This window comes from Lolium rigidum, chromosome 5, assembly GCF_022539505.1.
Source record: "Lolium rigidum isolate FL_2022 chromosome 5, APGP_CSIRO_Lrig_0.1, whole genome shotgun sequence".
Taxonomy (NCBI): domain Eukaryota; kingdom Viridiplantae; phylum Streptophyta; class Magnoliopsida; order Poales; family Poaceae; genus Lolium; species Lolium rigidum.
Genome location: NC_061512.1, coordinates 82,041,742 through 82,069,133, shown reverse-complemented (window position 1 = coordinate 82,069,133; position 27,392 = coordinate 82,041,742). Strand labels below are relative to the sequence as shown.

Genomic DNA, 27,392 nt, shown 5'->3' with positions numbered 1-27,392 from the left:
TCATTGCTATAAACAACTGAGCCAACCTAGCAACGTCAGGATTTTCACTACGACTTGGATCACGTGCATAGTGAGACATAGACATCAACTAAATAATAATAAAAAGAATAAGAATACGCGGCAAATGAGTAACATATAAATAGATTTAATATGTGATTTTAGTAACTTACACACAAGTTCAAATCCATGAACTCGGACATCCCTAGCAAGCTGGATGTCGTGCTATGCTAGTGTTCGTACGGCCATATCAAACCAACTAACGTCCATATTTTAATCCATTTTTAGTATGTTACTTATTTGCCTCAAATTAAGACTAATAGGACAAGTAATGGAACTACTAACCCATTCGTTTCTGTGAAATCAGAATTATGTCAATTCAATAACGCTAGAGAAATTTTATTAAAAAACATAATGAACTGGAAAAAATGTTGCTTACTCTAGTGAAGGGATATCATGAACCGTGCTGATGTATAAGCAAAGATTATCTATTAAATCCTCGTCCGTTGGATTGACATATGGTGATAGTAGCAATGATTGCGAGATGAACCCAATTTCTGATGATAGTTTCGATGCTTTGATGTTTTTAGGGGGTCCATCCACAATGACACAATCCGTGGGATCAAATGTATGGTCTTCGTCATCTTTCAAGTCTCAATTCCTTATATTATCATCATTTAAATGTGAATCCACCAAAATAACTGCTAGTTTGCTTCTAAAATCTGTCATATTGACCTATTAATTAGGAGTAACTACAGTTAGTTTTCAAATAATAATTATACAATCTAGAATAAGAATCACAACATGTAGCGAATATACATGTTCAGAAATGTCAGATAAAATATCCCTCGTGAAATATTTCATAAAATTTAACATCCACAGACCACACGATGACCTGCATGATTACAACTTTTTGGTGATACAAAATTTGATATATCTCCAATAAGTACAATCATTATTCGCCAAAATAAATCTTCAAAATCATGAAAAAGGAAAATTTGAGGGCACTAATATTTGACCTGAAGCCCTCCCTCAGTCTCTCACAACCGAAGGCCCATGCACCACAGCCCGCGACAGTCGACGGCCCACGCCGGTGCCGACGCCGACGACCACACCCACATCCTCAATCACTCATCGCACATAACTTCTAAAAAAAAAAAACTCACGTCGCACGCAGGGGAAGGAATTCCTCCCTCGGTCACTCACTCACTCCCAGACCTGTGTCCGCCCCACTGCCGGAGACCGGAGCACAGCACCGTGAGAGCATCCCCACCCCGTCCCTCCTCCCTGCGACACCCGGCTGTGCTCTCCCCCATCTCGCCCTCCTGTGTGACCGTTGACGACAACCTCCGGACGGAATTCCTGCTCCCCGAATCCTCTCCAGCCTGCGCTCCAGGGACTCCATCCAGGCCGATTCATCCTCTCCAAAGATGGTAAAAATCCTTCTTTCTTCTTCTGTTCTTTAGTGGAGATTTTCTTGCAATAGGAGGATTTCTGATTCAGCTTAGCCTCAAGATCCAAGATTCAAGATATGCCCTTGCTTATTCTGTAGATATTTGGATTTTTTGGTATTCATAGTCCGGCACATCTGGATTTTAGGGAGATAGAGATGTGCTAAGTAGGTGCGCGTTTTTGTGATGCATGCAGTCAAAATACAGATGCATCACTCGTTGGTCACGTCACTGGAATTTTAGTTGTTGATGACACTGATAAGAACTTTTGAGCTTGATTTAGCATGAATAGACGATTATTATAAAGGTGTATATGTTATGACGATTAATCTGCTGTGTGTCTATATTACTGGAATGAATTTTTCATGGATTTATTTGAAGCACACAATTGAAACAATCTACTTATCTGTATCCAACTATCTTATATATGCATTTATTCGAAAGACATTTTTTAGTGCTCTACATTATTTATTTGGCTGTTTCTTGCTCTGTGAAATCCTTCTTCTCTTACTCAAGTCTTATATTATTTTGGTAACATCAATGCATAATTTGTAGGCTCAAATGATTCCTGGAGCTTTTGATGGTGAGCTTTTGATGGTACTGGTACAACTATGCATCATAGGGTGCAGCTTTATTCAGGTCCGATGTCAACATTTTAAATGTTGATGATTTGTCGGATGACAAAATTTGAGGAGGTACTTTTTTTGTGAATAATTTGAGGAGGTACTGATTGTGGAAGATGAAAATGGCAATATTTGTCGGATGGGAATATGACACAATGGAAGATAATGATGTCCTTGTCGAGTATATAAGGTTTGTTCTAATTGCGAAGCTGTTGTGGTTCTTTACAAGGGTGTGCAACCACACAACTAACATGTAACTTATTTTCTACAATTCTTATGCTAGATCATGAGGGAAACACTGACCTGTTTGTGTCATCTAGATCATGAGGATACAGCGCAACATGTATGTATTTCACAATTTCAAGGACATTTTTGTATATGCAGAAATAATGCACCAAATATTATACACTATAGTAAGCTTGTTTGTGATTAGTGCACCATCTCAAGCCGTTGCTAGTCTTTTCATAATATTTCTCAAAGCATTTTCATGTGACTTGATCCTTTCGTGTTTGCAGTGACCACTATTGTTACCGGTGGAATTGTTGTAGCAGTGTTGGGGGCTCGCACCAATTATGTGACTGTTGTGGTTATGAATTTAGCTGCTACTCCTCTCGAGCTAAGGTAAACACACTCTCAGACATTGACTGCAGTAAATCAAAGCACACAGTACCCACTTGTGAAGATAGCATGAGCCCTTCACAATTTTTTTAAACTTTGTAGAAATGACAATTAACCATCACAAATGCTTTTCTTGTGGAAATTTGATTGGTAGCTTATAGCTTATTTTCCATAATAAATCGCACGCCCTCATAGATTTTGTTTAGACTTCCTATGGTGGGTTAAGTAAGAGAATCTTGGTTTAAAGAGATTGGCTGTCTCTAACAAAAATAACTCCATGGACATCAAAACAAATAACACAATAAAAACTTAGTTTTGATTGCGTTGAGTGAGGAGGTGTACCCATCTGTCTGCAGGCTGCTCTTAATGTACTCTTCCCTAGGCCATGTTGTGACGTTTTGGTCCTTCCACTTGTCAGATTTTAGTTCCATGTGACGCGAGGCAAATGTGAATACATTTTCCAATTCTTGCAGCTGTTGCAAATAAATGGCAAAGCATTAGCATCGAGGTCCTCGCGATGCATTCTTGTGCCTAGCGAGTCGAGCACTTGGATACATCGTTTTCTGACATTTATAACTGGTAGGTACCAATGAACATCTCCTAGGTTTACTGGAAGAAAAACCTAGAAAATATGATTATTATTAGTTTTGGTCACCTATAGACAAGGAGTCGTCCTCGATTGAATTCATAGTAATTTGTATGAAACTGAGACTAACCATATCATGTTCCAAATAAATTTTGACTCTCTTTAATACCCATGCTGGAACGTTATCCCGTAGACAGCTACCCTCCTTTATCATCTTAGAGATGAATGTAGTCTCTAAGAACACATGTCCACCTGACCTCACATGTAGATGCTCCGTAGCACTTATGCAATATATGTACGCATTTATGATCTACAATTTCAAGTGCATACATTGGTTAGATATAGTAGATACTCATTAAATATAAATACCATCTTGTCATAAAGCTATATATACTTACTTCATCGCCAAAAAATTCTCTCGGAGTTAGAAGTAATAGCAGCAAGGATAGGACACATCAGTATAAATTATTCAATGTGAAAAATGCATGCTGAAACTTGTGATATTTAAGGTTTGTTAATTCTTGAATATGAAATCTGCATTTTTCTGAACTCTGATGCCTTTTCATCAATAGGATGAACTAATTTGTTTGGTATATATTTCTTGCTGGACAGTAGACTAACTTGCAGTCCTCCTGTTCTACAATTTTGCCTACGTGCATGAGTTGTGATTGAAAGGCATGTATGTTTTTGGCAGTCAGCATCTATATCTTCATCCTAAGCTTATGGCCTACATGTGTTTCGAGATTTTTGACATACTAATCCATGTTCAGATAGTGTTAATGGTTCTCCACAAATCTGTTTAAAAATATCTCACAAAGTTATAAATCCACGTGGGCGCATGCATGGTTTTAAAGGCGCCAAGGCGTCCTAAGGCGAAGGGGGGGGGCGCTCCGACGCTTAGGCGACGCCTAGGTGGACGCTTTGGACGCCTAGGCGCCTAAGGCGGACGCTTTTCTAAGGCGGAGGGGGAGCGCTTGGACGCTTAGGCGTCCCTAAGGTGACGCTTAGGCGACGCCTTTAAAACCATGGGTGCATGGTAGTTTGGTGAAAATCGTAATCCGATGTGGTACAATCTCGGCCAACTCAGTACTGATATGTTTAAGCCCGAATGAAGCTATTCTAATGAAGGTGATTCCTGAATCTCAATTCTCAGTTAGACAATATTGACTGAGAGCACTTAGTTCTGAAAACCGATTATATATACCAGCTCTTTCAGTGCTAAGAGAGCACTCAGTTATGAAAAGCGATTCTATTATACAAGAAGTTGACAACTCAATTATATATAGAAGAGTTGTCTTATAGAATTCCCTTTCATAGTTTCTAACTCATTTTGATTATTTTACCTGCAATGTTAAGAGAGCATTCAGTTGCGAAAACCGATTCTCCTGGTTCTAGATGGCATTCATGCTTAGCAGGGAGTCTCCTCCTACCTCCTCTGTTGGCCTAAGATGCAGGTATACAAAGCTATGCAATAGGCAATTTATTGAAGAAGAATGAAGTTGTAGATACATACATTGCAGGAAATTTCAAGTTGTCTCACCTAAAGGAATTGCAGGTTTGTGCGGCAGAATGTTGTCTCCACGGTGCCGGGAAGTGCTGTGGCGGCGATTGGCTAGAGTGCGGGTGTTGTCGCCTGGAAGTGTTCCAACGGTGATCGGCGTGTGGGAGTGTCTCTGGCGGCGATTGGCAAGCAGGAATGCTGTCACGCTGGAGTGATTCGGCGGCGATCGTGGTGGCTGGCGAGCGGGAGTGCTGCGGCGGCGAGCGGGAGTACTGCAGCGGCGAGCAGGAGCGCTGGCGAGCGGGAGTGCTGCGGCGGCGAGCAGGAGCGCTTCGGCGGCGAGCGGGAGTGTCACGGCGGTGAGCGGAAGCTCTGGCAAGTGGGAGTGCTGCGGCCGTGATCGTGGCTGGCGAGCGGGAGCGCTGCGTGCTAGCGATCGGGATTGTCTTGGACGGTTAGCGTGTGTAGGTTGGGTGTTAGTGGGTGGGCTGTACCGATTGAAAAACAGAGTCGTGCGTGGGGATGGGTGTTCCGCTCCATCAAACATAGAAACGATGTGGTGCGTTGGATAAACTGAATGTACGTTCCTGATTGCCCGGATCAGCCCCTCTGGGGCTTTTATTAGTAGTAGATAGAAGTGAGCGGAAGCAGGCCCGGGAATGATGCACCAAGGCCCATGTTTCCCTTCGAACAAAACAGAAAATGCAAGACATTGACGTTGATGCATCCCTTGCACTCTTTCGCCCCATGTGATCCACTCAACCTTAATCACAAACAAACTAACAAAACTAGAAGAAAGGAATGCATGGCCAGCCCACATGCACTTACAGGCAGGCCAGGGAAGTTTAAGCCACACAATTAGCACACATGCATGAATACACATGTAGCTAATTAAGAATCTAACCATAATTAAGCTAGCCATCATCACACCAGTACACCACAGCACTACTTTAGTGCATGGCATGTGATGATGTCATCATGCCTTTCCCATAAAGAAATGGGGAAAAAATATTCCTGTCTTGTAGTACATCCATCCATCCAGTGATCAAAGTGGGGCGCTGTGCAAACACCCTTGACAGCTTACCTTCTCTCTCCCTTCCGCTCTTTGTTTGTACTTTGCAGCACTTAGAGAGAGAGAGAGGTGTATTGTACATCAGTACATTGGCCTTCTCTACCTATATGAGAGGCACCGTTCCCCTTTGAACATTCTTCTCCTCCACCTGTTGCGCCTCCTCCTCTCCCATGGTGTCGGCCGCGGTGCGGCGTAACGCCACGAGAGAGAAGAAGGCATGAGAGGATGGTGACGTTCCTCCGGCCGTTCCCTCACGCCCATGGGCCGGCCGCCGTCAACGTTCGCCTCAGGAGAAGCCAGCACCACCAGCCTTCGTCGCTGCTCCCTTGCCGCGGCAGCAACCTGAAGTCCATGGCACAGGACCCCTCCCACCCCCACCGGCAAAGCAAGGAGCACGACACACCCCCCACGTCGTCGCAGCAAGAACTAACGCAGCAGCTGCCGCCAGCGCCATCTCCGCCGCCGCGCGACGTCCAGGAGCCCAGTACGAGCAGTAGCAGCGGCAGCAGCAGTGACACCAGCTCCTGGCTGAAGCTCGGGATCGGCCAGTCCCCGGGCTCGCCTTCGCCGTCTTCGTCGGCACGCCGGAAACGGCCGAGAAACGATTATGAAGCAGGTCCCTCGACGTCCGTACAACCCACCGCTCCACCGCCCGAGCTGGGGCTGTCACTGTTCCCAGCAGGTTCTTCGTCGCCGTCGGCCGCTGCGGGAGTGGCGTCGGGTGTGGTGGTCGCGGCGGCGCCTCCGCCCGTGCACGAGGCCGGCACGTGGTTCGTGCTCCATGCGGCGCAGAACCAGTGAGTACGCGCTGCATGTCTACGTCTACGTGCCGAAATTGTGGGCGTTTGGCAATGTGGGTGGTTAGCTCATGTGGTTGCCGTTGATCCAATGCAGGAGGAGGGAACCACCATTGCCGCCGATACCAAGGAGCTACTTGAGGGTTAGGTCAGCTCCTAACTAAAGTTTGCCTTAATTTCTTTCTCCAAATGAACATGAACTAAAAATACACGTGTTAGCAATCAATTATTGATTTGTGTAAATTTACCTACATTTTGTTCTTGATAATTATTTTGATGCCCTTGATTATGCGACATTGACTTTTTTTTTTGCGGGAATGCGGCATTGACTTGCTGTGGTGTGTATTGGCAAGCAGAGACGGGAGGATAACAGTTAGCGTAGTGATGAGCTACCTGGTTAACAAGCTGGGTCTTGAGGACGATTCACAGGTATGCCATGCATGTCTCATCTTCCTTGTGCTATTCTTGTATTAATTTCTTCTTTGATTTTTGATTCTTTTTTGCGCCCTTTCTTATGTTCTTAATTTTCTTATATTCATGTAATTTACTTGACTTCAGAACAGTGATTTTACTGTTCTCGTAGGAATTGGGTTTGGACCATTAACTGGTGTTAGCTTTGTTAATTGAGATGACCTCAACGTTTTGTCCCGTGGGCTCCAAACATTTTGTACCGTGCAGCCATCACGTGCTCCGAAAGAAACACAGTATATAACAAACCTTAAACCAACAAATATGTTTTTACATGTACCACATCGAAGTGGTTGAGTTGGGTCATTGTGTATCAGGGTAAGCCCTAAAGATTAAAAAAAAAGTTCCCTCTCGGTTGAACTTTTTTTCTGTTTTTTTGCCATTAATATGCATTGTAAAACAGAAAAAAGCAAGGCACTAGAGAACACGTTTGGAGAGTGAGAGAGCTAGCTAGGCAACCATGCGAGAGCATCGTCTATGTCACTAGAGATCTAACCACTTGTATTTGCTTGGTATGCCAGTTCAAAGTGGCAGCCCCAATATTGGTAGGTGAAAGGAGCTTTGGAGCTACGGACAGTAGTTTAGACGTCGGGATTCCCATAGGTCTTTGTTGCTGTTGTAGGTGAGGTGTGTCCGTCCATGCGTTACATCATGGTGCCACCCCATGATTAAGGACTCTCTCTCTCTCTCTCTCTCTCTCTCTCTCTCTCTCTCTCTCTCTCTCTCTCTCTCTCTCTCTCTCTCTCTCTCTCTCTCTCATGTTCATGCTTTTGTAGCTGTATGCTTAAGGCTTGCTAATTTCCTTGTGTGCATATACTCTGCTTCATTTAGTCGTTTCTACCTTAGATATGGACCTTAACAATAGGAAATTTCGTCACTACCTACCATAATTGAGTTAGGTATTTTACATGTCGCCCGTGGGAGGGCAAACCGCCAAAATGTTGGAGTGGTTGCCAGATGTCGGGTTGGCAAAGATCCTAGGGTTTATATTGTATAGTCCATGAGTGATGGCAGGTTTGTAACTTCTCGTCAATTTTTTCTCAACCAGATTTAATCAAAAGGCCAATTATTTACAGTCTCGAGTTAGGTAGATAAATCGAAAGTACTAGTATATATTCTTTCAATGACCCTACTAATCAAATATAATTCAAATTAATATAATTAAATGAAGTTTTGAATGGAACTATATAAATTATAAAAGCGACTCGGACATGCAGACATGCATACTACGTGCGAGCGTGCGTAAGAGGATCTTTAAATATGTAAATTATGTGTGAAATCAGAAGAACTCAGCCAGACTAGTTTCAAAAATCTAGCGTGACTGCTTTATTTCCTAATTTATAGTTCACGTTTTCAGTGTCTATTTTGCCGCGATGATTTTCGCACTGCAAATACTGTGTTGCTGTTTACCGCATACGTGTTTTGTGGTTCACATGTTTGCAGTATTCGCTAGAGATGTTCTAACCTTATTTTAGAATGGACGCAACGCATATGTTGCGGCACCTGCAATTTTGTACAATTTAAATTAGTGAAGTGTGTGAGGGGTATTGAGTTTTCTTGAAGATATTACTGTCCCAAAAAAGAGGGCATGTCTCACCTAATTCGATGAAAGTCATGCACCATCCTATCGACCACTACAATGTCTGCTTCTGCTTGTGGTATGCCTTCCTGCCATGCCATGACTGGTAACCTAGCTTGCTAGCTAGCTAGAGGTTGCATAGATGTGCATGGGTCTGTGGGGAAGATCTCACCATCAGTATTAGTGCTCTCTAGATCGAGCTTGCTGCAGGCCCCCAACCGGACGATCTCGGGTGGACCTCGCATGCATCAAGCCTCCCTCCAGCAGGCAAATAAAAACAGTAGCTATCTTCCTTTTATAGGAAGGTGACGGCAATCGGCAGCCCTACGATATTTGTGCGCTACACTAATTTGGCTCCCTAATTCAATTAATTTCTGCAGCATATTGGAATGGTGAACTACGAAAAACTATACTGAGATAGTAATTTTTTTATCATAGTAACCATTTTTTGGTTCACAAAAAAAAGTTTGACTTTTGAAAGACTAATAATACTTTTATATGGGAAAATTACTTTTGATTTTTTTGGCCTTTATAAAAAATATTGTGTAAATTCCATTGGCTTTCACCTCCATTATAAAGTTCCTAAATTTATGTACATTGAACATAAGAGACATTAGTTGCTGGTTTCTAGTTGATAGTAAATGTCCTAATTCATTGAAAGAAAGATAATTTATATGTTTGCCATTATTTTCTCGTCCACTTAATACCAGTTCATAGGAAGGATTAACTAGAAACCCTAAGCCCAAAGAACTGGTCGCTAGAAATTGCATATCGAGATTGTCGGTGCTGAATGAGTGGATATTATTTAGTTGAAGCAGCATTTGCAAACATAACGTCAACACAACAACGGACCTGTGGAGTCGTGGAGAAACTAATTAACTGAAATATTTAACAACATTACTGAAATGGATGTGAACTTACCCAAGAATCTAGTGAAACACAGTTTATGCATACTGGCCGGACACTCACGTTTCGTGTCATGTGTTATTTGCTTTCAATAGAATCATTATTGTAGTGCTTGAAGAAACTTTACAGCAAGTGCTTTCTGCGTGATTCCAGACCAAGAGGGTTAATGATTCCTTAGCCCTACATAGTGTACTGGCTTGTACACTTTCTTGTAATACTACTTTTTCTAATGCAAGTAGGACCGTATATTTGTTTTCCGGATTCCATCTCTCTCTAAGAGGTCGTTTGGTATCCATCATTTGGGCCTGGAATCCTGGAATTCATTTTGCAATTTCATAAGTGGGCTGTTTGGTTGCCACAGAATTGGGTTGTCATTTCATTTAGAAAATCCAGCAAAATGACACCATGGGTAAACACAATTCCAAGCTGAGACCTGTCATTTGCGTTTCTCTATAGAAGCCATTTACAAATTCAATATTAAATTCTGCTGTCATTTGCAATTCCTGTGGCAACCAAACAAGCGTCTATTTCTGGAATTACAATATAAATGAAATGAATACTCAAAATGCTACAAACGAAATGAAAGTCTGGCTTCCAAACGACTTAAATGTTTTTTTTCTCCGGAAAGAGCAATATCCATCTTTTTTCAGAAAATGCGGAAAGACCGCAGCCTCTGCTTTGAAATGAACTCTACCAACCTAACACAAACAGCAAGACCGATGCAGAGGCCGGGTACCCCTATTTTCAAAGAAAAAAAACACAAACACCAAGAGAAGTGACCCAAACAAAACAGAAAATATACAGCTCTTTGGAGAAGTCCTAAAAACAGGTTCGTCGTGTGTGCCGATGATGAAGAATCTAACATATGCCAATATCGGGGGTTTCATCCCAACCCACCTGCAGCAACGGAATGAGATAGGTTTGTGTTGACATTGGTCAATCATAAATCTTGTGTGTTTCACCGGAGTACGCACATACATCACCTTGTGAGTTGTGACGTGTCCGTCCTATTTATTGTTTTTTTTAATCAAATAAGGCCATATGATGCGGCAACTGACTTTGTAGACAATATGGTCACACATTCGTTAGGGGTGCATCTAATATAGCAAAGGATCTACCAATGTGGGAGGCTAGCCACACCTATTTGTAAAATAGACACAAATTCAATTTTTTGACAGAATATGAGTAGTTCAATAAACCCTAAGGGATACACATGAGTTGTCATACGATTTTTAATTCTATCACAATGCTGCAACTAGAGGGTAAAATGTGGAATAACATTTTCACATGGTCACAATTAGGGGGTAAAAATATAAATTTACAATACATGGGTTTATTTTCTACAATAAGACAATATAATTGAAATTCGTTTGTGTAGGAGCTTATATATGATACTATCTATCCATGGCGTTTATCTAGAATAACACTTTAAGTTACAGCTGAAGGTGTTATTCTAGATGATGTAGCGTTAAATAGGTATAAATTTGTACTTGAGGACGCCAATAACTTTTTTTTTGAAACGGGCAAAAAAAGATTTTGCCTTATATTAATATAGGAGAAGTAAACAAGGGGGTGGCCGAAGCCAAAAAAGAAAAACAAGGGGGGGGTGGGGGGGGAGCACAACCCTCCCGGAAAAGGCCACGGGAAAAGATCAGCCTAAGAGATCCGCCAGGCTTTTTGCGCCGGCAAGGACCCAATCCTTTCTCTCCTCCCTAATTTTATGCATGATCACCGAGGGTAAGGAGGATTTGTTGTTGAAAACTCGCTCATTCCGTTCCTTCCAGATCTCCCAGGAGATAAGCATAATAGCAGTCCGAAGACCCTTGGGAGAGGAGGTGGGGCTCTTAGCAATAGCTTGCGAGTACTCCAACACCTTCGGTCTCACAGTGTCGAGGAAAAGGGGAAGATCCGGACAGGAGAGCCACGACGCCACTGCGTTCCATATTCTCTTGGAGAAGCGACATTCGAAGAGGATATGACGAGCCGTTTCCGGGGAGCACCTACACAACTGGCATGTAGGATGATGTGGCCATCCTCTATTGGCAAGGCGGTCTGCAGTCCAGAGGCGGTTTTGAATAGCAAGCCAGGTGAAGAAACAAAACTTCGGAGGGGCCCAGGTCTTCCAAATGATGTTGCCGAAAGGGCAGGGAAGGGCCGCCAAGAACTGGCTTTGTATGCGGAGCTGGCTGAATAACATCCATTAGGAGTTAGAGTCCAGATTATGGCGTCCTCAATATCGGGATTAAGATTGACGTTCGCAACAAGGTCCCAAAGGCGAATGTACTGTTCCATATGCTCCACGGTGAAGGTTTCGACCGCGATATCGGCCACCCAATTCTGGCCATCCAGGGCATCGCGAACGGTCCGGTTCTTTCTTTAGAAGCCTTAAAAATCAGAGGGGCAACATCCTTAGGAGGAGCGCCATTGAGCCATGAAGAGGACCAGAAAGAGGCTTTAGCACCGTTGCCAATGGTGACCCGGGTTGCGCGTTGAAAAGATCCAGATCGGAGCGTCATTAGGTGTTTCCGATCCCACCCATGGTTTTTCTGGTGTTGTCCATTCGTACCAAAGCCATCGAAGCCTCAGGGCACGAGAGAATTTTTCCAGGTCCAAGATCCCAAGCCGTCCAAGCTCCTTGGGACGGCAGACTTTCTGCCAGTTGACCTTGCATTTTCCTCCAATCAACTCCTCCTTGCATGCCCATAGCATGCCATGACTGATTTTCGCAAAAGCCTTTAGGATGCATTTGTCTGCTTTTAGGGCCGTCAGCAGAAAGATAGGCATAGAGGAGAGCACCGATTTGACAAGGGCGGTGCAGCCGGCGCGGTTGAGGAATTTTCCCTTCCAAGGGTTTAGACGCGCCACCGCTTTATCAATGTAAGGTTGGCGGTCTGCCCATTTTATCCACCCAAGAGAGAGGGGCAACCCCAGGTATTTTATAGGGAAGGTTGCAGTTGCAGCTAGGAAGTTAATCAGGACTTCCGGTAGATTTATGACGGCGCATTGGATAGGGGCGATGGAGCTTTTCGCCATGTTAGTCACGAGCCCAATAATTTCTCCAAACTGCTGTAGGATATTGGCGAGACCCGAAAGATCATGAACTGTAGGGGTTAAGAAAATGGATCCGCGTAGAGAGAGAGACCCGAGGGCCCTCCAAGCCGCCCGACAAAGCATGGAGAAGCCCCAATCTCGTAGCCTCCTCCAGAATCTTCTGAAGAGGGTCTATGGCGATGTCAAACAGGAGTGGCGAGAGAGGGTCGCCCTGACGGAGACCACGCCCATGGAGGATGTTCTTTCCGGGGATTCCGTTAAGAAGAACCCGAGAGGAGGCCGTGGAGAACAGTGTCGTCAAGAGGGCACGCCATCTCTGGGGAAAACCAAGGCGCTGTAAAATATCCAGCATGTAATCCCATCGAACGGAGTCAAAAGCCTTGGCTATGTCCAGCTTGATGAGGAGGGATGGTGTTTTGCTGCGATGGAGTTTGCGAGCCGTGTTTCTGACATACATGAAATTGTCATCTATAGTTCTGGTCTTGATGAAGGCACTTTGGCTTCGGGAAACAATCTCGTTCATTTTAGGGCTGAGCCGACGAGCCATAGCTTTCGCGATAATCTTCGGGATCCCGTGGATCAGACTAATAGGCCGAAAGTCTGTGATAGAATCAGCGCCATCCTTCTTCGGCAACAACACCATGTTTGCGGTGTTAATGATATGGAAGTTTTGCGTCCAAAGCTCAGAGAAGACATTAATAAACCCCATTAGATCATCCTTAATAATATCCCAACAGGAGCGGAAGAAGGTCATAGAGAACACATCCGGTCCCGGAGCCTTATCCAACGGCATGTCCTCAGCAGGGCCGGCTTTGGCCCAGGGCAAGAAGTGCGACGGCCCGGGGCCCAACCAAAACGGGGGCCAATTATTTCTGGCACAGTGCATATAGGAAAACGTAGAAGAAAAAATTTAGGCCCATCTAACATGCATGCAGCCTAAATAGGGCCCATTTATAAAGTTCGCCCTGGAGTCCACCAAATTCTAGAACCGGCCCTGGTCCTCAGTAGCTTATTTGATCTCCGCCTCCGAGAAAGGGAGGTCCAGGTCCTCTAAGGAATGGGTCATGGGGTTTAAGACCCCCAGTTGAAATCCAGCAGGCGAGTATATTGTATTTCGTTTTGTCCAGTCGAAATCGTGCATGGTTGCTCCCACCACCACTTTTAATACGCTTCACACCGATCACTCTAGAGTGGTGGTTGAGCCATGCATATATAGGCATTTGTTTTATCTTGGGGCATCTTTTGTTGTAGGTTCAGGGTTTAGGCATCTGTTTTCAAAACTCACTCCCTCCCCGCCAACCACACCCACACCCAAACAACCCCCATTTTTGATGAATGTGTGCCTGGATATCTCAAGCGGCACGATGCATTTTAGATTCAAAATATGTGTGTTCACGTCGGGCCGTGGACACAAAATAACACAAATTTGAGCGTGTGCCCGTTTGGGTCGGGGCTGCCCCAGCGGGCCGACGCAAATATGTTTTTGCGAACTTTCTAATAACAGAAATTTAATTTAAATATAGACTAAAAGGGGAAATAACATAAAATTAAAAATTAAAACCGTAAATAACTAATTGGGGTTCGCTCCATGGCCGCCTACTCATCGTCGTCGAGGTTGATGAAGACGGGTGGCTCCCATGGCTAGGGCCAGGATGGCACCAGAGGAGCTCTAGATGCTAGCACTGGGGCAGGAGCTGGTGGCGGTGGCGCAGGTGTTGGTGGCAGCGCGTCGTGCTCAGGGTGACCGGTGTGCCATACGCTAATGTGGACTCCTGTAGGAGGACGACAAGTCCTTGCCACTTAGCGAGCTTGTCGAGCTTGCTCTGGCTATGGACAGCTCGAGGGCCTCCTCTTCGTTTAGATTCAGCGGTTACACGACCTAGTTGACAACATGTGGATCGGGGTGGCCACCGTCGTTGCCCCTTTCGTCACCGTTGTCTAAGAGGTGGACACCTAGCTCATTGTTGAAGAAGAGCACGTCGCTGAGGTACCTCACCCACCGTAGGTCCAATTCCCATGTGTTGAATGAGTCCTAGTTGGAACTGTCCAGCGTGTATGTTGGGTCCTCCCGCGGATCGGGTGGGAGGATGAACCGGCGGTGGTGGATCTCATCGTGTCGTGCTCGGTCCTCATGCGGAACGGGCGGTACCGGCACCCGACGGGATTTGAGGAGCCAACCACTAGGAAAGTTGGCATCCGGGCAGGACATCGGGTGCTCCTCCTCCCACAGCCTGCGTGCTTCGTTAACAAGGATGTATCTGGTCCCTCTCCTTCTTCCGGCCACCACGCGAGGAGCCAGCCTTGTGGTCATTCTTCGACTTCCGGAATGGCCATGACTTGCCCATGGCAGTTCTTGGTTTGCAGGCGAGGGGGGGATGAAGATGGCAATGGCGTGGACACTTGGCTTAAAAAGCCAGGGAACTGGTATGGCCATCAATGTCTGGCGCAAAAGCCCTATGTTGCGCACCAGTATTGGCGCGTGAAAGCCGAATCAAGGGCCATCAACGTGGCACAGAAGGTCGTACTAGCAGCGCCCGGCACGCTGACGCGCAGAAGGCGAATCAGAGACGGGATGATGGCATGCGGGCTCGAAGAAATGGATGCGGACACACAGGCGGTCACAATCGCCTCTCGCGGACAAGTTGGTATGTTTGTGTCGGCTAAGTTGGAATTTTTCCCAAGATTTATCCGCAGACACAAACAAACCGCAACGGTCCATTTTCTTCGGGTCGCTGGAGATGCCCTTAGGACAAAGGAGTTCCATATCTGCGTAAAGTGTACTCCCTCCGTCTCAGTTTACTATTTTTTTTGCGGGAAGAAGAGAGATATATTAAAGCCTCGGTTTTACAGACAAGTCCAGAAACAGAAGAAAATTACAAACGAGCCCTCTGGACCCCGATGTTGATGATGACGACCTCGATGCCGCCGGTGGCGCGCCGCCGCCGCCTTGCTCCTTGATGGCTTGAATCAAGCACGGCCCCTCCGCGGACGGGAAGTCGCCGGTCGCCGGCTCCTGGGAACCTACACCTCGATCCACCATCGCCATCGCAAGACTCCACATCTCCACCTTCTTCTTATTACACGAACTCCGGCCAGTCCGCCACGCCATGGCCGGTGAGGGGAAGAAGGGCTCGACGGATCCGTAGATCCCAGAGCCCAGGGAAGGTGGAAGCTCGACCACGAAGCCCCGAAGAGCGCCGCCGCCGGAGATGAAAAGCTCCACCACAAAACGCCACGCCGACCGCACCACCACCTCCTCAGTTTACTAGTCTTCCCCGTATCCCTAGGTCGCCAATTTGACCTATATAATTTAAATTATATAATGCAAAAATTATATCATCAGAAAATAGAACATCTAAACTTTCTAATGATATAATTTTTGTAACATATAACTAATGCTAATTGATTAAATTTGCGACCTAGGGGTACGCGCACGCCTGAGAGAGGGAGTATTATTTTAGATTATCCCACAATGGTAATAATTCTCCTTGTCTAAAGCTCAGATTGTAGGTTATAAGAAGGTAGAGGCTTCGTCATTTGTATTTAACACCATAACATACGTTTAATATTTGTATTGTATATTAATGAAGACTTACAAAGGATTTGTTGAGTCCTTAGTTATGCCTCCCAAATTGCATTCATTATACAGCAAAAGAAAAATAAGAACTAGCAAAGTGTCTGTGCATTGCAACATGCTAAATTTTCATCACCGTGATCTCTTACAAGTTATTTCCTCGCAAAAATTACACATGTAAATATTTAATACAAACGTCCCTACTTTGCAAAATCCTAATAAATTTAGACATAAATATGCAGATAATAGTTTGATCCTTATCTTCCACAAAATAACTGCCATATCCTAGCTCAGAAAACTGAACTCGTTCACCTTGCCCTAGGCCCATGCACTGCTACATATTGATTTTTATTTGGCATACTAATTAGACCATGAAGAATTTAATAAATTCAACATTTGTTAAGAAAGACAAATTATTCTTTTAAGCAAAGCTTTCTTACGGATGAATCTCAGAAATAAAATATTGCTATCAGATAAACTGCTAATGTATACACTATTGCACAAACAAAACCAGCAAAAGAAAAATAAGAATTACCTACAAATTTCCCGGAAAATAAGTAATTTTATGTTATTTAAGATTTAAAATTGAAGTTCATCCTTGAGATAGTATAATCATGATTTTTTTCTGGACGCGTGAAATGTATTAAAGTAAATGTTTTAGAAAGTGTAGGAAAATAATATATCATAAGTACTATATGATCATATGCATCGCCCAAATACACTATATAGATTTGTTTTAAAGAAAGACATGCATTTTATCATAACAATACACATACCATCGAATTAATTTCGCTTAGACCATTGCATTGAGTAAGACCTAATAAAAGATCAAGTGCATTCATGTGAAAGAAACTAAGAAAATACCTAGTATACATTTCATTTCATTTAGACATATGCACATTTTAATTTTTTGACCAGATTAAAATAAAGAATAAAATATCAATATCCTATCTACATAGTATAAAAATATGTCTTACACTGAATTTCATAAAACTGAATTGGAGTTCTATATCTTGATGTATTTTTCTACAAACTTCATTAAGTTAAAGTAGTTTGAGTTAGGACAAAACTAGAACTTTAATTATTTTGCAGTGGAGGGTATAGTAAACATATTTGCATTGTGTTTATTTTTTATTTTTTGTGAAACATTGTGTATATTATTAATCCTCTTCTAAAAAGCATAATGTGGAAAAAACATAAAATAATAAGCGGTGTACATGACTTGGAGCCTCAAATACGTACGTTCTCGTACAGTAGCTCGCTACCCGCTGCTACAGATCACTAGCTTGTAAACCAGAGTAAGCTACAAATAAGCCCCTGCTACAGCAACGTCCCATGAAGTGGACATCCCAGCTTAATTGCTTGACCTATTAGCGAAATCGATATTACAATTCATTAAATAATTGTCACTTGTCGCGCCTAGCTAGATCGTTGGTACTGCAGCAGATAATGACCAGGGCCTAATATAGTTGTGAGCACAGCTCGGTGGCCATGTTGGAGCTTTCACCGACGAATGGACGTCAGACCTAACAGCATTTAATCGGGACGTGATACGTTGCAAGTTTTTTTTTGTATGCATGCTGTGAGATCGACCAATCGATCGATGGGTGTGCATGCGTGTGACCACGATTGCACCATGCATGCACGTGCAACGTATGCATGTGCATGCACGGGGGCATGGCATGCGTGGAAATGATTCGTATTGTTATCATGTCCCAACAAGCTACTCTCTCTTTCTAAATTATTTGTCGTAGTTTTTTTCTCAAAATCAGTATACCTGTACACAATACAACGTGTATCTAGACTGAGCCCTAAAACGAAGGGAATAGTACTTTTTCCGTTTTTGATGGCCCCGGTCATTTAAATAATTTAAATCTTCTTGTAATTGGTGAGATGATGCATATTATTCATGGAATCATGCATGGGAGATGGGTGGTGCATACAGCTAGCCTACATATTTAACAAAACTGTTAATTTATCATTCACAACTTATGTAAGCTAATGTCACATAGATCGCGCCCAACTTTTCTAAAAAGAAATCATCTTTTTACTATTTAATAACTTACCTCTACTTAACTACTCCCTCTGATCTATAATAAGTGTTGTGGCTTTAGTTCAATTTAGTCTAAATTTGAACTAAAGTCTCCACATTTATTATGGATCGAAGAGAGTAGTTTTTCTATGCTATGCTTTGGGCCCACTTGTCAAGACCACATGGTTGACAGATTGGGTGCCACAACACAGATAATTGAAAATAATTACAAGAAATTTTCTCAAGTCTACAAAGATCATACATCGTCCATTTCTCATTGCCAGATGAGTGATTCTTTCCTCAAACCATGATTTTCCATTTTTTATATATTAATTCATTAAAGTCTATAATACATACATGTGATCCTTAAAATCAAAATATTTTTCTCCAGAGTACATAATCTATATTTGGAGATTATGTGGATGAGAGAGTGTATGTTTATATATTTTAGGTTCTAGTTCTACAATTGTCTAGATACATTTTTTCCATTATTCAATGGAATACGTCCATTTTTGCAGTGTATTGTCTCGTTGCACACATGTGGTGTTCCAGAGATCCAAGTGTTTTGATGGGGAAAAAGTAGTCAAACGGGGTAAACATGAAGGAAAACTATCATATTGTGTATTAAATTTTGACACTTTGCCCAAAGTAAACCCTACCAAGAGTATTTTTCTCTTGTTCTTGCAAATGATTCTGGGGAATATCTCATGTACACGTGGTGTGTAGATTAAATTAATTCATGAAATAATCACAAAATACAAAATTTTGGTTTTAAAACCCATTTGGGACTAAAATAACACAGAAGCATGCATCTAGAAACTGGAATATGACCAATAGAGCAATAGTTTAAAATATAGTATAAAGTTACATTCCAAATTACAAATCTAGCTACTCCCTCCATTCCGTAATTCTTGTCGCAAGTTTTGATATATCTGAACATATTTATTAATAGACAAGAATTATGGAATCCTAATGCATCAGATGGCTGTCGGTGAGAAGCTAGGGGCATCGGTGGGCCACCTAAAATGGGGATTCATTTGGTTCGGTAAGGTTCGTTCAGGTCTGGGTGGCCCCAACAGCTTGACGCATGTTGCCCTCTCCCGCCTGCTGTCAAGGATTCACGCTCTGTTTTTAATGGCGGTGGGACATTAATGGCGGCAAGACGTTGCCAAACACGTCGCCGGCTTCGCACGCACCGTGGATGATGCCTGCGCTTCCAGTTGGTTCCCGCCCTCGGTGGCTCCTGTTTCTCACTTGCGCGCATGTTTCCCGCCTCGACCGAAAACACCGCGTGCCCGGACGCCCATTTCCCGCCCAAGCGCGGTCCATAAGGATGACCTCTGGTGCGGCGAGGAACCCCACTCAATTGACACCGAACACTATACCATCTATGCCTCGCCAGAAGATAGGGAACTGGACCGCCGCCAGCCAGATGTGCCTAACGCGCCTCCCGTGGAAGCCCGACGAGGAGGTCGACATGATGGCCATGGAGTTGGCTCGCAAGCACGCTGAGGACAAGGTGGCCACCTTCGAGCGCGATGGCGAGGTGGCTCAGCAAGCGCTAGCGGAGGTGTTCGAGGCGGCGACGCAATAGCACTACAAACAACTGGGGCTTCAATGACGGTACTGGGCTGACGGTTGAGAAATCCGTTAGCGAATGTCTTTTTCTATGACGGTACCGCATTTTCGCGTCACAGGTGGCGTTTTGGGTCGCTCGGCCCCAAAAATTAGTGACGGCCGAGCTCTAAACGTCAACGATTGTGCAGAAATGAACATCACGGGAGGTGTGCGGCCCGAATAGTGGAGTCTGCAGGTGTGAGATCCCTGGCAACTAGGGTGCCATAGACCTACGGTTGTTGGGCCCATAGTAATTACCCGGAAGCAATCTCTCGGAGGAAACTCCCGAGAGAGGCTCCATGATCCATAAAACCCTCTTGGAGACATCAAGATGGAGCGGAAGACAGGCTCGGGAAGGAACTCCCTCGCGGAGGTTCCCGAGCCACCAACCTCTCTAAGTCGGAGAGCCTTCCTTGGAGTGATAAGATCAACCAAGGGAGCATCGGATGCCACCTGTGCTGGCCCTGCCTTTGGGAGGAAGCAACGGGCTCGGCAGGCTACAAGACAAGGCCGACAGACGCCGCATACGTCATGGATGAGCTCAAAAGATCCGTCCCAAGGAGGTGGGGTGCCATTACCTCTTCGGTGATTAAAGCAAGCTCGACGAGGGCTAAAGCAACAAGATCTTGTCCTTGCCACTTTGGTGCAAGACCGGATGGATGGCACAAGCCGCCACCAGAGGCGTCATCAAAGTCTCCGGCCTCTGCCATGGAGCGGCACTTTAAGGCATGGACTAGGTCCATCTTGTAAAGGACGAGGAGTTTTCCACCGTCGGTTTGGATATGTGGGAACCCTTCCCCCTCAAGATATTTCTAGGGTAAGAGGGCCAACTCCTCTATAAAAGGGCTAGCCTTTCTAGCTTAGAAGGGGACGATATTTAGCGATCACAAACCCTAGACATCTGTACGGTCATCTTCTCCATTGTGACCAGCAATACAACCACCAAAGCAGGAAGTAGGGGTTTTACCTCTTCGAGGGCCCTCAACCTAGGTAACTGCCGTGTCCATTGTTGCAGTACCAGCATCGGGAGTTCACCGGCGTGATTCTGAGTCTCCTGTATTTGAACCTTTGGGGTTCGGTGACACCCGTGTTCCTTTGCGGACACGAATCTCCCGCATTTGGCGCCCTAGGTAGGGGACTCAAGCGCGCCAGCGTTCTTCTCATCGACGGCGGAGCGGGTCTCAACGTCCTCTCCGTCAAAGCCTTCGACAAGTTGGGCATGTCCCGCGACCGCCTGAGAGCTACGAAGCCATTCTCTGGTGTCACAGATGGGACCACCGTGCCCAACGGGCAGGTGCAACTCCCCGTCACGTTCGGTGTCCGAGGGAGCTATCGCACCGAGCACATCGACTTTGACGTCGCCCACCTCAACCTAGCTACCGTACAACGCCATCCTCGGCTACCCAGCACTGTCGCGGTTCATGGTGGCGACTCACCACGCCTACAACGTCCTCCAGATGTCGGGGGTTGGCGGTAACATCATCACCATCCACTGCGACGGGGGAGACGCTGCACGCACTCTGGAGTGTGTGTGTGCAAGACCGCTGCCTTCGCACATCATGCGGACGGTGAAGACATGCAGATGCTCGGGGACTCGGAGGACCGAGAAGAGTCGGCTCCCGATTCAACCCTCCGCGGGGTTAATCCCCGGGCTTTTGTGGCAGCCCTCACCGAGGAGTTGCTGGTCTCGCCCCCAGGGAAGAGAAATGCAGAGTTCACAGCGGAAAGGACGGCCACCAAGAATGTGACCCTGGGCTCTATTGACTCATACCTCACCGTCATCATCGGTGCCAACCTCCCGGACAAATAGGAAAGCACGCTCATCGCCTTCCTCCAGGAAAACTCTGACATGTTCGCAAGAACACCGTCGGATATGACTAGTGTACCCAGGAAGGTGATTGAGCACAACTTAGCAGTCTACCCGGGGGCACGCCCGGTGAAGCAGAAGGTGCGGCATCAGGCACCGCAAAGCAGCAATTCATCATCGAAGAAGTGGAAAAGCTTAAGGAGGCCAGGATTATCGAGTCCATCGCTCACCCTGACTGGCTGGCCAATCCATTCATTGTGCCCAAGCCAGCGGGGGAAGGACGCTTCTGCATCGACTTCACCGACCTCAACAAGGCCTGCCCCAAGGATCCATACCCGCTACCGCACATCGACGAGATCGTCGACTCCACTGCCGGGTGTGATCTCTTGTGCTTCCTGGACGCCTTATCAGGCTACCACCAGATCAAGATGGCCAAGGTGGATGCAGAGAAGACAACGTTCACTACACCATGTTGCATTTACTGCTTCATCGGCATGCCCTTCGGTCTCAAGAACGCCAGAGACACCTTCTAGAGGCTAATGCGCATCGCCCTTGGTGAGCAGATGGGCTGGAACATGGAGGCCTACGTCGACAACATCGTGGTCAAAACTCGCAACGGGGACACTCTCATTGAGGACCTCCGGGAGACTTTCACCAACCTCCACAAGGTCAACATCAAGCTCAACCCCGCCAAATGCTTCTTCGGCATACCTTCGGGCAAGCTCTTACAAGATCCGCGCCATCGAGGAGATGAAGCCACCGCGGAAGCTCAAGTACATTCAGCACCTCATGGGGTGCCTAGCAGCGCTCGAACGTTTCATCGCTCGCCTCGACGAAAAGGCTCTGCCTTTCTTCAAGCTCATGAAGAAGTCGGGCAAATTCAAGTGGACCCCAGAAGAAGACGAGGCGTTCGTGGCACTCAAGCGGTACCTCACCAGTCCCCCATTCATGGTGGCGCCGTGGACCCGCGAGCCTCTGCTGCTGTACCTGGCGGCCACTCCATGCACAGCCAGCGCGGTCTTGGTGGCGGAATAGGAAGGGCCACCCCTCAAGAAGAAGACATCCAAGTCCAAGCCCAAGCCCCAAGACCTCTCCAAGGAACGTACACTCGCTGACAATGTGCTGGAAGCATTGCAGGGTGATCGCACCGAGACAGCTCAGCCGGATGACCTCGACGGACCTTCCAGGAAGCTGACCCTCGCAAAGGCTCTCGAGCCTTCCCCGGAAGAAACCTCGGCCTCTCGGTTCGTGCAGCACCCGGTCTACTTCCTCAGCATGGTGTTGTGCGACGCTCGCGAGCGGTACACCCAGCAACAGAAGCTCCTCTACACGCTCCTCATAGCATCGAGGAAGCTTTGACCCTACTTCTAGGCACATCCGATCAGGGTCGTCACCAAGTACCCGCTGGAGACCGTGTTGCACAACCCCAACACAATGGGGCGGGTGGCGGAATGGGCAATCGAGCTGCAGCCCTTCGAGCTCATGTTCGACACCACTCCTACCAAGAAGAGCCGAGCCCTCGCCGATTTCACCGCAGAATGGACCGATGCATCCCCTGACGATGGGGAAGGGAGGAGGAAACCCAACAGCCGGGCAAACTCAGTGCGGGGCTCTGGTCCATGACCTTCAACGGCGCCTTCAACGAGCACGGTGTTGGATCCGCATCCATACTTACCTCCCCAACGGGTGACAAGTTGCGCTACATGGTCCAACTCTGCTTCAAGGACATCGACAAGTGCTCCAACAACATCGCCGAGTATGAGGGCTTACTCGCCGGTCTCAGGGCTGCAGTAGGACTCGGCGTCAAGTGCCTTGCCGTGCAGGGAGAATCTCAGCACCTTGTTCACTTCTCCAACAAGGTCTACAAGCCGAAGGACAACCACATGATGGCCTACCTCGAGGAGGTGTGACGCATGGAAAATCACTTTCTCGGGTTAGGGCTGACCTTCGCGCACCTGCGGTAACAACAAGGAAGCTGATGGGATTGCCAGGCGGGCATCCCGCGGAGAAGCTCAATGCACGGGGCTCTTCGAGGAGAGGTTGTTCTAACCCTCCGCGAGGCCTCCGTCCGCATCTCCGAAGGACCTCCCCGAGGATCTCCCACCTCCACCAGCCACTGGGGCACCCGACTGTGGTCTGCCTACTAGCGACCGTCTCGTCGTGGCAATCATTTCCCAGGAGGCTGGGTGGATCGACGAGATCCGGGACTACCTAAAGGGAGGTCTCCCCCGCAGGACGACGACGCAGCGGCAGAAAGCCTGGTACGGCGCGCCAAGAACTACTGCCTCATCGACGGGGATCTCTACTGCAGGCGCCCCAACGGGGTCGCCCTGCGCTGCATCCCCCTCGAGGAGGGAAAGAAGCTCATCAACGACATTCACGCCGGAGAATGCAACCACCACTCCTCCGCACGAACTCTTGTTGGGAAGGCGTTCCGCAAAGGCTTCTACTGGCCCACGGCCCTCGACGGCACCATGCCAAGTAGATTCATCAACCAGCGCAGGGCTTCAAACCATTCCACTCTCATGGCCTTTTTCGGTCTGGGGGCTGGACATTCTCGGGCCGTTCCCACGAGCGCTCGGGGGCTATCGGTACCTCTATGTCACCGTCAACAACTTCACTAAGTGGGTGGAAGTGGAAGATGTACGGTCTATCCCAGCCAGATCCGCGGTGAAGTTCATCAAGGGCTTGGTTTGCCGCTTCGGCATCCCCAACCGCATCATCACCAATTCACCAGTGGGTTCTTCAAGTCCTACTGCGCTGACATGGGCAGCAGGATCTGCTATGCCTCCGTCGCACAACTACGAAGCAAAGACCAAGATGATCGCGCCAACGCCGAGGTCCTAAAGGGGCTCAAGACAAGGAGCTTTCAGAAGAAGCTGAAGGCATGTGGCAAAGGGTGGATGGACGCCCTTGAAGGGGTGCTCTGGTCAATCCGCACCACGGCCTCGAAGCCTACTGGAGAGACTCCTTTCTTCCTCGTATACGGCGCCAAAGCAGTCATCCCCGCCGAGCTCAAGCACGGCTCTCCAAGAGTCTTCGCCTTCAACGAGACTCAACAAGACGAGCTACGGCAGGACGACCTCACTCTCCTAGAGGAGGCTCGACAACGGGTCACCGTCCATGCAGACCGGTACCAGCAAGCTTTGCGTCGCTACCATAGTCGCAACATCCGCGTCCGCACGCTCGAGGTAGGCGACCTTGTGATGCGGCGCGTACTCTCTCGAGAAGGCCTCCACAAACTCTCGCCGATGTGGGACGGCCCATTCAGGGTTGCTCACATCTCAAATCCGGGAGCAGTGCGCCTTGAGAATGAAGATGGAGATATGCTGCCAAATGCATGGGACATCCAGCATCTTCGAAAGTTCTATCTGTGACCCTGCCGCGGTACGAGCTGGGTCGGCCCATCTCTACGAGCTCCCCGAGGCACGATGGTGTTGTGCGCGCCCTTCTCCAACTGGACCTGACAGTAAGCATTGACACCCCGTGTCCGTGTGAGTTTCAACCCTCCCCGAGGGAGCCCCGTGCACCTGTCGCGGTGGCCAGTTTTTTTTTCATTTTTTGAGGCTTCCTCGGTCCCCGTGCACTTGTCGCGGCGGATGTATTACGTGCCGCCACATCTAATGTGCTCTCTACGTATTGGAAAGCAAAATACATTTTCAAAAATATGCGTGCCACCACATCTAATGTGCTCTCGCCATAACTAAACAATCTCTTTGAGAAAACCCTCTTACATTCTAGAGTACCCCTCTGACGTGCACCACTCGAGCGGGGGCTGGGCATGGTGTCCTATCTGGGATCAGCCCCTAAGGCCTCAATCCTGGATTACTGAGCTCTGACTTTAGGGTCGCTACCCGTCACAGCCACCTCAGCGAGGTACTTGTGCGCTGGATATCTCAAGCACCACACGCACGGGAACCAAAGAATACGGGGTGCAGGAAAAATGGACACTAGGGAATCCTCCACGAGGAACCGATAGTGCTCCATCACGGTGGAAAATGGACGCTAGGGCATCCTCTATGAGGTACCGATAGTGCTCCATGCAAGGTGGAAAATGGACATTGAGGCATCCTTTATAAGGAACCGATAGTTCTCCATGCGGGAACCATGGACGCTTAAGTGACCTCCTCGAGGAAATGATAGTGCTACCATTACAAGACAACCCTTGTAGAGGATCTGGGATAAGTTCCTTTGCGGGGGCACTACATTCCGAAGATAAGTCTCTTCTGCCTCCTACTCTCGCAAACTTTTTGCGTGGTTCTTATGCACTCTTGTTCCTTCTAAGCATACTATCGGAGGACTCTGAGGCACACCCTCGCGAGTTATATCAGCTACCTCATCTGGAAAATGGCAAGTGTCTAGTCCCGATGAGGCTAATCACTATGTCACTTTGACCGGATGATAGTCTCCGAGACGATATGTGGCTGAACACAACGACGTACGGAACCTCCACGAGAGTCAGGGGTGCACAATAAAAGACTTCTTTTCAAAGCATGTGCATATTACAGATTATGCCTCACGGGCAAGGGTCTACAATATCTTGCTATTACTTACCCTCCTTCGCCAGAAGGAGTACACCCTATCCTCCTACAGCAGGGCTCGGCCTCTCCATGAGCAAGACCAACCTCCTGCCAGGTGGACCTTCGGAGGGAGCCCATCGGTCTAGTAGGAAGGAAGGAACATCGACGCAGAGGCCGGAGTCGTCCCAGACGCTAACAGAGAAGTTTCCTTCACCGTGGTAGCAAAGCCTCAGGTTGTACCCGCGGCCGAGGCTGTTCTCCTCCACGAAGGTCCTCCAGCCTAGCGCTAGCACCAGGACTCCAAGCGCGGGACCCTCAGCCGCGACATACCAATGACGCCGGCCTCCGGGGTGATGCGGCCTCGCGCCGCACGACATATCGTGAAGGATCTCGCGTGCGAAGCGCTCAGGCAGACGAAGCCTCTCGTTCCAGTCAGGAGCCTCAAGCTTGACGAGGAGGTCCCAAGTGCTGCGGGACCAATCCATCTCCGGCTTCTTCTTCTTCTTGTTCGAACAAGATGGTGCCGGATCTGGAGCCAAATCCGGGCTCGATGCAGAGGCGCCTCGCCTACGGCGGGGGGTCTTGTCTCGGCTTCCGCGAGGACGGCCGCGCGGCCGCTTCTCTGATGGAGACTCGCCATTCCCCACGGGCATCGACGGAGACGCCTCCCCAACACGGCCGCCGCCGCAGCCACTTCTACCTTGACCACCACACTTCCCGCTCCCGGGAGGGCGACCCCGTGATCTCTTCACCACCGGGCTCATGCCCTCCGGCGCGGCGGGGGCTGTTCCCTTCAGGAAGATTGAAGACCTCCTTGGTGCCATCTGATGGTAGGAAGGAGAAGAGTGAGGAGTGGGGAAGGCAGCAAGCCTTCTCCCCTCCTTATACCCGGGTCGATGGGTGCGTCGGTGCTTCGATTGTCGCGCATTAATCACCGAGAAACGCCACGCGCCCCAATAACTCTGCGCGCTGCCCCAAGGACGTGTCTTGTCATGCCACGGTTCCCAAGACCAGCGGCGGGAGATTCCCTGACATTTAGTGTGCATGGCTCAGATACAATCGACTGCACTGACCGGTCGACCCATGTGAAGAAATATGTGCCAACAACTGTTGGCCACTTGCCCCTTCATGGCCATCACCGGCCACGAGCGAGACAAGTGCCCGGGGGCTACTGTGAGATCCCTGGCAACTAG

The 27,392-nt window shown here is 47.3% G+C and overlaps 1 long non-coding RNA gene across 1 annotated transcript; it reads left to right on the top strand.

Annotated features, from left to right (window-relative positions):
• Nucleotides 1–2,044: 2,044 nt before the first annotated feature.
• LOC124658114 lies at nt 2,045–2,698 on the top strand. The gene is made up of 3 exons (XR_006989015.1): nt 2,045–2,261; nt 2,355–2,414; nt 2,587–2,698. It is a non-coding gene; the product is annotated as an uncharacterized LOC124658114 (long non-coding RNA).
• Nucleotides 2,699–27,392: the final 24,694 nt, after the last annotated feature.